Source organism: Lynx canadensis, chromosome E2 (assembly GCF_007474595.2).
Source record: "Lynx canadensis isolate LIC74 chromosome E2, mLynCan4.pri.v2, whole genome shotgun sequence".
Lineage (NCBI taxonomy): Eukaryota > Metazoa > Chordata > Mammalia > Carnivora > Felidae > Lynx > Lynx canadensis.
This window is the reverse complement of record NC_044317.1, coordinates 58,021,920-58,032,061: the sequence shown is the minus strand read 5'-3', so window position 1 is coordinate 58,032,061 and position 10,142 is coordinate 58,021,920. Positions and strand designations below refer to the sequence as shown.

Sequence of the window (10,142 nt, the reverse complement as noted above, 5' to 3'; positions counted from 1 at the left end):
GGTTCAGCACGTACCTCCCCCCCAGGGCCTAAACTCTTACACTCCCCGGCTTAACAAGGTGGTTGAGTGTAGCACAAGAGTGTAGCACAAGAGTCCTTTCACGTGGTGTTCTAGAACAGACAGGACCAACCTGCAGGACCAACAGTAATCAGAGTAAGGCTTACCTCTGAGGAGGTGGGGGCAGAGCTGACTGGGAAGGGGCTGAAGTGAAGGCATTGTTCGGTATCTTGATAAGGCTTTGGGTTTCACAGGGATCTGTGTTTGTGGTCCTCTTAAGATTCGTGCATTTCACTGCAAATGTTACCTCAAAAGAAAATAAGCACTCTAGCCAATGATACGTATTGCTTAAGTATCGGGGAGGTGGGGGGGGGGAGGGGCGGGGGGGCGTGTAGCAGGTCTTCAGTGTCCCTTCAAATGGATCAAAAAAGAAAATAAGAGGAGTGCCTGGGTGGCTCAGTTGGTTAAGCGTCCGCCTTCGGCTCAGGTCATGATCTCATGGTTTGTGAGTTCGAGCCCCATATAGGGTTCTGTGCTGACAGCTCAGAGCCTGGATCGGATTCTGTGTCTCCCTCTGTCCCCTCCCCTCTCTCAAAAAATAAGTATTAAAAAAAATGTAAAAAAAAAAAAAAAAGATGGATTGACACAGGGACAGATACGTAATAAAGCAAAAATATTAACAGTAGAATCTACATAGTCACCATAATATTTCTTATTTTGTCCAGCTGTACTGAGATATAATTGATACAGAACACTGTGTAGGTTTAAGGTGCACAACATAACGATTTGACATATGTATATATTACAAAACGATTATCACATAAGGTTGGTTAGCACATCCATGAGCTTACATAGTTATGTTTTGTATGTGTGTGTTGTGAGAGCTTTCATAATCTGCTCTCTTGACAACTTTCTTTCATTTTTTTTAACTTTTTAAATGTTTATTTATTTTTTGAGAGAGAACGAGCAGGGGAGGGGCAGAGAGAGAGGGAGACACAGAATCCGAAGCAGGCTCCAGGCTCCGAGCTGTCAGCTCAGAGCCCCACAAGAGGCTTGAACTCACGGACGGCGAGATCATGACCTGAGCCGAAGTCGGACGCTTAACCCACTGAGCCACCCAGGCGCCCCCTGACAACTTTCAACTATACAATATGCTGTTGCTAATTATAGTCAACGCTGTACATTAGATCCCCAGCACTTAAATCTTGTAAGTACAAAGTTTGTACCCTTTGATCACTTTCACTCATCCCCCCCACTCCCACCCCACCCCTACCAAGGACTAATCTGTTGTCTGTATCTACGAGTTTGGTGTTTTTGAGTCTACATGTGAATAAGAGCATGTGGTATTTGTCTTTCTCTGCCTGACTTATTTCATTTAGCATAACGCCCTCAAGGTCCATCCATGTTGTCATAGATGAAGGATTTCTTCCATTTTTATGGTTGGATAATATTCCATTTTGCATATATACATCACATATACTCACATATCTCTGAGTTAGTGGTTTCGTTTTCTTCCGGTAAATACCAAGAATGGGGTTGCTGAATTATAGGCATTCCTGTTTAATTTTTTGAGGAACCTCCATACTGTCTTCCAGAGCAGGTGCACCGATTTACATTCCCACCAACAGTGCAAGGGTTCCCTTTTCTCCACATCTTCACCAACATTTATCTCTAGGGTTTTTTTTTTTTTTAATTTTAGCCATTCTTAGCTCACTGTGGTTTTGATTTGCATTTCCCTGATGATGAGCGATGTTGATGCCCTGTTGGCCATCTGGATGTCTTCTCTGGAAAATGATCTATTCAGAGTCTTTGCCCATCTTATAATTGGACTATTTGGGGTTTTTTCCTCCCCACTGGAATATTTTTTCAACATTTTTATGTTTGAAAATTTTCATAGCAAAATATTGAGAAGAAAAGAGCAGGGCTCTAATTAGAGCAACAGAATAGATGAGGGAGTATTGGATCACAACCCAAAAATGAAGTAAATATCCCTAAGTCCAAAACGGTATAAATGATAAAGTAATAAATGCAATAAACAGGAGAGAAAAGACAGCTCTCCCATGCAGAATAATTACAAATAATTTATGCTGCTATCCTACCCTCAGGGAGGTGGAGGAAAACTCCCTCCTCTTCAAGGTTGGGTTGAGCATAAGGACTTCTTTCTAGAGGGAACAGCATGACAATTGGAGGAAGAGAGTAATTTTGTAGTCCGGAGGTCTCACAAACACTGCCTCCCAGGGATTAGGACCAGCACCAGCCGTGGTAAGTCATGTTGATTAAGCCCTCCATATGGGGTGATGAAAACGGTATTTCCCCGTGTCACTACTCTAATTATGAGAAAAAAATCCGCCAGTCCCCAGTTGAGGCACATTCTACAAAACACCTGGCTGGTGTTCCTCAAAACCAGAAGACTTTGAGAAACCATCAGAGCCAAGAGGAGCATAAAGAGATATGATGACAGATAGAATGTGTCCCCCTGGACGGGATCCAGGCTCAGAAGGACACTCGGTAAAAACTAAGAAGATCCAGGGGCGCCTGGGTGGCGCAGTCGGTTAAGCGTCCGACTTCAGCCAGGTCACGATCTCGCGGTCCGTGAGTTCGAGCCCCGCGTCGGGCTCTGGGCTGATGGCTCGGAGCCTGGAGCCTGTTTCCGATTCTGTGTCTCCCTCTCTCTCTGCCCCTCGATTCTGTGTCTCCCTCTCTCTCTGCCCCTCGCCCGTTCATGCTCTGTCTCTCTCTGTCCCAAAAATAAATAAACGTTGAAAAAAAAAATTAAAAAAAAAAAACAACTAAGAAGATCCTTCCTAATAAAACGCGGACGTCCATTAACAATGATGCCTCAGGGGCGCCTGGGTGGCGCAGTCGGTTAAGCGTCCGACTTCAGCCAGGTCACGATCTCACGGTCCGTGAGTTCGAGCCCCGCGTCGGGCTCTGGGCTGATGGCTCAGAGCCTGGAGCCTGCTTCCGATTCTGTGTCTCCCTCTCTCTCTGCCCCTCCCCCGTTCATGCTCTGTCTCTCTCTGTCCCAAAAATAAATAAACGTTGAAAAAAAAAATTAAAAAAAATAAAATAAAATAAAATAAAAAAAAACAATGATGCCTCGACATTGGCTCATCAGCCGTGACACGCGTACCATAGCCATGAGTGATGCTAACACCGGGGGAAACCGGGTGAAGGGGGTACAGGAACTCTCTGTACCAGCCTGTGACTTCTCTGTAAACTTAAAACTATTCTAAAATAAAAATTTTACTTAAAAAAATTCAAATGAAAAAAAAAAGATAGGATAGTAAAAAAAAAAAAAAAAAAAAAAGGTTTGGGCTCACTGGCGTGAACAGGAAACAGCTTTATTCTTTCTCACCCAGCCTTCACACACCATCTGCCTGAGTCTCCTTTCCCTCCCCCACGGCTATATCTGGAGTAGATCTTCCAAATTTTCTTGCCATTTTGGGGTTTTCCAACTGTCCCAATTTCAACGGGTCAATAGTCCAGCCTAACTCAGTACCAAAACATCCATTTGGCGTCCAAAGTCACTCCCTGTCTCCTGGGGGAGGCCTGAGCTAAGACCTCCCACAGCCCAAGGGCAGGGATGGGGGCTGGGGTCACTTTGTCTGCTCTCCTCTTTAAATGTAAAGGCTTCCCTTTAAAAGAGGGAAGCCACCTCCCCTTTCCCTCCGCCCACCAAGAGTTTCTGCTTCCCTTCCTCAAATTATTGCCGCCATGGGCGTTCTTAAGCCAAAGACCACCAGGAACGCCCTTGGAATCGAACATGTTGCATTTGTTACTCACGGCAGTGAAAGAGAATGCACGTTGTGAGCTAAGAGGTTACACACACCAGGTAGCAGGCTGCTCTGGGCTGCATTGTGTCCCCGCTAAATTCTTGTGTTGATGTCCTACCCCCCTCATACCTCAGAAGTGCCTGTCTCTGGAGACAGATACACCTCCTCTCTAAGGAGGTGATTATGTTACATGAGGTCGTATGATGGGTCCTAATCCAATATGCCTGATGCCCTTATAAGAAGAGGAGATTAAGACACAGACACAGAGGGACGACCAGTGAGGACACGGGGAGGAGGTGGCTCCGATTCTGACACCAATTCTGATGTGGCTTTTTTTCCCCCCACACCACCGGAGCAGCTCTCCGATACCAGCTGGGTATCTTAAAATTCAAGTCAATCCTGGGACGCCTGGGTGGCTCAGTCCGTTAAGCATCCGACTTCGGCTCAGGTCACGATCTCATGGTCTGTGAGTTCGAGCCCCGCGTCAGGCTCTGGGCTGATGGCTCAGAGCCTGGAGCCTGCTTCCGATTCTGTGTCTCCCTCTCTCTCTCTGCCTCTCCCCCATTCATGCTCTGTCTCTCTCTGTCTCAAATATAAATAAACATTAAAAAAATTTTTAAAAAAAATTCAAGTCAATTCTGACATTACCTATCTGGAGGCAGCATCAGATCCCACGGGCTAAAGGCTCAGTCCCACAAGACCACCCCCCCCCACCGCCCAGCTCAGATTCCAGTCACAGCACCAGGCTGTCACCGGCCTCCTGACCCACCAGCTATACAGATCCTGGTTCCTGCACCGCATTCCCCACCCCTCCTCTGAGCTGACTAATTTGCTCGAGTGGCTCACCGAGCTCAGAGAAACATTACACCAGTCTACTGTGACAGGACATGACTCAGGACAGCCAGCTGGGAGAGGTGCACAGGGCTGGGGGCCGGGCATGGCCGGGCACATCACTCTCCCTACATCTTCATGTGGTCACCCACCTGGAAGCTCTCCAAATCCTGTCCTTTGGGGTTTTTATGGAGGCCTCGTTGCACAGGCAGGCTTGATTTAATCACTGGCCGTTGGCAATTAAACTCTGTCTCTAGGAGGGCACAGAGGTCACCTCTCTGAAATAACATCACACCTCTCTGGCTCTCATCACCTGGGAACTAGAAGGGCTTCAGGAGTTCTGTGCCAGGGATGCAGGTGAAGACCCAATACGTGTTTCTTATTATAAATCGCAATATCCCAACAGCAATCTACGAATCCAAGAAGAGAGCTGCTTCAGAAGACAGCAGCTCTACCAACACCTTGATCTTGGATTTCCCGCCTCCAGCACTAGGAGAAAATAAATTTGTCACGGGAACCCCTCATCTGTGGTGCTTGGTCATGGCCACCAGAGCAGGCGAACACAGAGGGTGCTGGAAAGAAGGTCTCGTGGGGAGGGGCGCCTGGGTGGCTCGGTCGGTTAAGCGTCCGACTTCGGCTCAGGTCATGATCTCACGGTCCGTGAGTTCGAGCCCCGTGTCGGGCTCTGTGCTGACAGCTCAGAGCCTGGAGCCTGTTTCAGATTCTGTGTCTCCCTCTCTCTGACCCTCCCCCGTTCATGCTCTGTCTCTCTCTGTCTCAAAAATAAATAAACGTTAAAAAAAATTAAAAAAAAAAAGTTCTCGTGGGGATTCCCGTGTACTGGGTCATTTTGAGCAGGGTCAAAGGAAGAGAGAACTTCCTCTGGATTTGGGTGTGGTGAGGAGGTGGGGGCTATTCTGTGAGACTGTTTGCATGGCCGGGACGTCCTGGCCGGGCTGAGAGTCCACACCGCAAGTCCTGGGCTCCTGTTTCCCTGTCTCGGCGGGAAGCAGCCTGCCAGCCAGGTCCCCGCTCTCATCACCTCCTCCTGTCCCTCCCAGACCAGAGACAGCTTCTGGACCCAGCGCGCCTGCAGAGATGATATGTGTTAGCTCCAGGCTCAGCCCAGAACTCTAGCCTGTGCACCTGCAGCAGGGTCCAGCGTGGCCCTGGGATCCCCTGCCTGTCCAAAAATGCCAGCAGGTGACCCTGACACTGTGGCTTCCACAGTGTCAGACGAGGCTCCTGCTGTGCACCTGTGGTGCCAGCAAGGGCAGTCCAGCCAGCTGCTCACCTGAACACCCAGGCTTCAGGGACACCATGCTCCAGCTCAGTCCCCTGGAGGCACTGAGATGCTTTAAAATATAGGTTTTGGGGCGCCTGGGTGGCGCAGTCGGTTAAGCGTCCGACTTCAGCCAGGTCACGATCTCGCGGTCCGTGAGTTCGAGCCCCGCGTCGGGCTCTGGGCTGATGGCTCAGAGCCTGGAGCCTGTTTCTGATTCTGTGTCTCCCTCTCTGCCCCTCCCCCGTTCATGCTCTGTCTCTCTCTGTCCCAAAAATAAATAAACGTTGAAAAAAAAAACTATTAAAATATAGGTTTTGTTATGATTCAGGTACAGCAAGGCCAACAGATCTGAGAATGTGGCTCGTTACAGTCGCAGATCCCAGGAGGAGGGCCAGCACGTTCTAGTGTCCCTTCCTCTTCCTGTAGGGGCACTGATCCCATCCTGGGGGCCCCACCCTCACGGCCTCGGCTTATCCTAATGACTTCCGAAAGGCCTCACTTTCAAACGGCATCACATTCGGGGGGTATGGTTTCCACATATGACATTTCGGGGGCGGGGGGACACACATTCCAGCCATCATACCCGACAAGAAGAAATACACACCCCAGTCTGCAAAGCACACATCAAAGAACACCACCCTCTGTGAGTCTCGCCTCAAAAGGTGGGGCCCGGCCCCACAGAGGGGCAGAGAGAGAGAGGGAGACACAGAATCCGAAGCAGGCTCCAGGCTCTGAGCTGTCAGCACAGAGCTCGACGCGGGGCTTGAACCCACGAACCGTGAGATCGTGGCCTGAGCTGAAGTTGGACACTTAACCGACTGAGCCCCCCAGGCGCCCCAGAAAATCTCCTCTTTCTTAAAGCCAGCTTAATTGGGGGCGCCTGGGGGGCTCGGTCGGTTAAGCGTCCGACTTCGGCTCAGGTCACGATCTCACGGTCTGTGAGTTCGAGCCCCACGTCGGGCTCTGTGCTGACAGCTCAGAGCCTGGAGCCTGCTTCCGATTCTGTGTCTCCCTCTCTCTCTGCCCCTCCCCTGTTCATGCTCTGTCTCTCTCTGTCTCAAAAATAGATAAACGTTAAAAAAAATTTTTTTTAAAGCCAGCTTAATTGAAGTGTAATCGATATACAAAACCCTGTACATATTTAGTATATACTGTGACTCTGGATATGTGCACACGCCATGACCCCATCACCACAATCCAGGTGACAGGCATCACCAACACATCCGACCTTCCTCATGCCCTTCAACACACTTCTAAATACTCTCCTCTGAGAAGGGTTTCCCAATCTCCCAGAAAAACCACCACCCAGCTCTCTGGAACTTTGCATACAGGTTGGGGCTTTGTGGTGGTGGTTGTTTTGTTTTGTTTTTTACTGTTTTGAATTTTTTTTAATTAAAAAATGTTTTAGGGGTGCATGAATGGGCTCAGTTGGTTAAGCGTCTGATCTCGGCCCACGTCATGATCTCACAGTCTGTGCGTTCGAACCCCATGTCGGGCTCTGTGCTGACAGCTCAGGACCTGCTTCAGATTTTCTCTCTCCCTCTCTCTCTGCCCCTCCCCTCACACTCTGTCTCTCCCTCTCTCTCAAAAATAAACATTAAAAAGAAATTACGGTGCACCTGGGTGGCTCAGTCGGTTAAGCATCCGACTTCGGCTCAGGTCATGATCTCGCAGTTTGTGAGTTTGAGCCCCGCGTCGGGGTCTGTGCTGACAGCTCAGAGCCTGGAGCCTGCTTCCATTCTGTGTCTCCCTCTCTCTCTGCTCCTCCCCTGCTCACACTCTGTCTCTCTCTCTCTCAAAAATAATAAACATTAAAAATGTTTTAATTGTGATGAAATACACACTACCAAAAATTTACCATCTTAGCCGTTTTAAAGTGTGCAATTAGGTGGCATTAAGTATATTCACAATGGTATGCAACCAATTTCCAGAAATTGGTGCAAAACTGAAACCCTGCACCCATTAAATGATTCCCATGCTCCCTCCCCCAACCCCTGGCACGGGCCAGGGCCATCCTACCTCCTGTCTGCATGAAGTTGATTCCTGGGCGCCTCCTACCTGTGGAATCGAATACTAATGTCTTCTGGGACTGGCTTATCGCGCTCAGCGTAATGTCTCCAGATTCCTGCCTGTTGAAGCACGCGCCAGAAATTGCTTCCTCGAGGCCGAATGATATTCGGTGGTGCGCATGCGCCGCGTTTGGCCTCTCCGTGCACCGCATTTGACCCCGGGCTGTTGTGAACCGGGTCCACCTGCTGGAGACCCGCCCTCAGCTGTTATCGGTCTGTGCCCAGGAGTGGAATCACCTGTGCTAGTTTGGTTTTTGTTTGTGTTTTCTACTTCTTCTCGTGAAGCACTTTTTAGATGTACAGAAAAGTTGCAAAGACAGCACCGAGTTCCCGTGCACCCCTCCCGCCCGGTTCCCTGATGTTAACGCCTGACATCGCCGGGGAACGTGGTCATGGTCACAACCGAGGGCCCAGCATTGGCGCCGGAGCATTAAATAAACCACAATCTGTATCCGAATGTCTCAGTTTCCACTAATGTCTTCTCTCCAACCCAGGGTCCCCCGTGGCATTAATGTCCTCCCGACCGTGACAGTCCTCACTCCTTATTTTTCATGACCTTGGCAGCTTTGAGCAGCAGGGATTTTGCACAACCTCCCTAGTTTGGTTTTGTCTGATTTTTTTTTTTTCCATAATTGGACTGAGATTGTGGATTTGGGGGAAGAAAACCAGAGAGGTGATGTGCCCTTCTCATGACACAGCGTGTTTTTCCCGATGCCTTTTTTTTTAAGGTTTTATTTCTTTTTGAGAGAAGAGTGTGTGCAAGCAGGGGAGGGGCAGAGGGAGAGGGGGACAGAGGATCCGAAGCGCTGTGCCCAGCTGATAGCACAGAGCCCAATGCAGGGCTCGAACCCATGAATCATGAGATCATGACCTGAGCCAGAGTTGGACGCTCAACCAACTGAGCCACCCAGGCACCCCTCCCTGCTGCTTTTTTTTAATTTTCTGGTGGTAAGGGGGACCTCAGTGTATAGCACTACCTGGGGTATAACCAGAGCACCATTTTAGTTGGTATGGTGAGGAAATATTTTACAGGAAATGATACAAGACGGTACCTGAAAGATGACAAGAAGCTATAGGGAGAGAGTTTCAGGCAGGAGTAACAGCAGGTGCAAAGGCCCTGAGGCAGAGAGAAACTTGGGACTGAAGGAACTGAGAAAAACAGCAGATGTGTGTGTGCATGTAGGGGGGTGGCTGGACTGAGCAAAAGAGGCAGTGTGCCAGAGGCAGAGGCTGGCGGGGCTGCGGGCAGGGGCTCCTCCTGCAGAGTCTGAAGTCTAGAAGAGCTTAGAGCTTCTTTTCAGGCGACAGAAGCCGCTGGCAGGTTCTAAGTACTAAGTAACCCTGGGCAGGACAGTGAGTCCGCAAATGGAGTTTGACCGGACGAGGTGTGCCCGCCCAGACACTGTAGGTGTGTTTAGTTCTAGTAGTGTGCTAAAATTAAACCATCTTCTTTTTTTTAATGTTTATTTTTGAGAGAAAGAGAGACAGAGTGTGAGCAGAGGAGGGGCAGAGGGAGAGGGAGATACAGAATGAAGGAGGCTCTTCCGATTCTGTGTCTCCCTCTCTCTCTGCCCCTCCCCCGTTCATGCTCTGTCTCTCTCTGTCTCAAAAATAAATAAACGTTAAAAAAAAAAAAAAAGAATGAAGCAGGCTCCAGGCTCTGAGCTATCAGCACGGAGCCCGACGCGGGGCTCAAACTCACGATCTGCAAGATCAGGGGACCTGAGCCGAAGTCGGATGCTTAACCGACTGAGCCACCCAGGCGCCCCTAAACCATTTTCTTTATGGCATCACAGGCACACAGGGTTGACCTATGTGACCACCAACTCAGCACAGGTCAGCATAACCTCCAGACTGCTGCGATCCCTTCCGAGCTATACCTGCCGGACAGGTGTGCCTCCCCTGTGCTGGCAGAAAAGGAACTATCAAGGACTTTTCTCTCTCTCTCTGTCTCTCTTTTCCTTTCCTTTGCTTTCACTTTTGCACTTGCTGCCTTTTCTACGGGTGGGGGGCTGCTTGGCCTGAAACCTTCCCCAGGAGGCTGAGCAGGAAAATAAAATCGGGGCTGGTCTGGTGGAGGAAGGGGACACCCCGGATCCACAGTGCGGTCCTCCTCTTCCCCCTCGGGGTAAGTTTTAAAAGGAGGGCACTACTGTTTCAGAATCTGTGTCTCCCTCTCTCTGA

At 49.5% G+C, this 10,142-nt stretch overlaps 1 long non-coding RNA gene across 1 annotated transcript; it reads left to right on the top strand.

Annotated features, from left to right (window-relative positions):
• Positions 1-4,030: 4,030 nt before the first annotated feature.
• On the top strand, positions 4,031-5,782 carry LOC115502740. The gene is made up of 3 exons (XR_003965182.1): positions 4,031-4,149; positions 5,011-5,173; positions 5,423-5,782. It is a non-coding gene; the product is annotated as an uncharacterized LOC115502740 (long non-coding RNA).
• Positions 5,783-10,142: the final 4,360 nt, after the last annotated feature.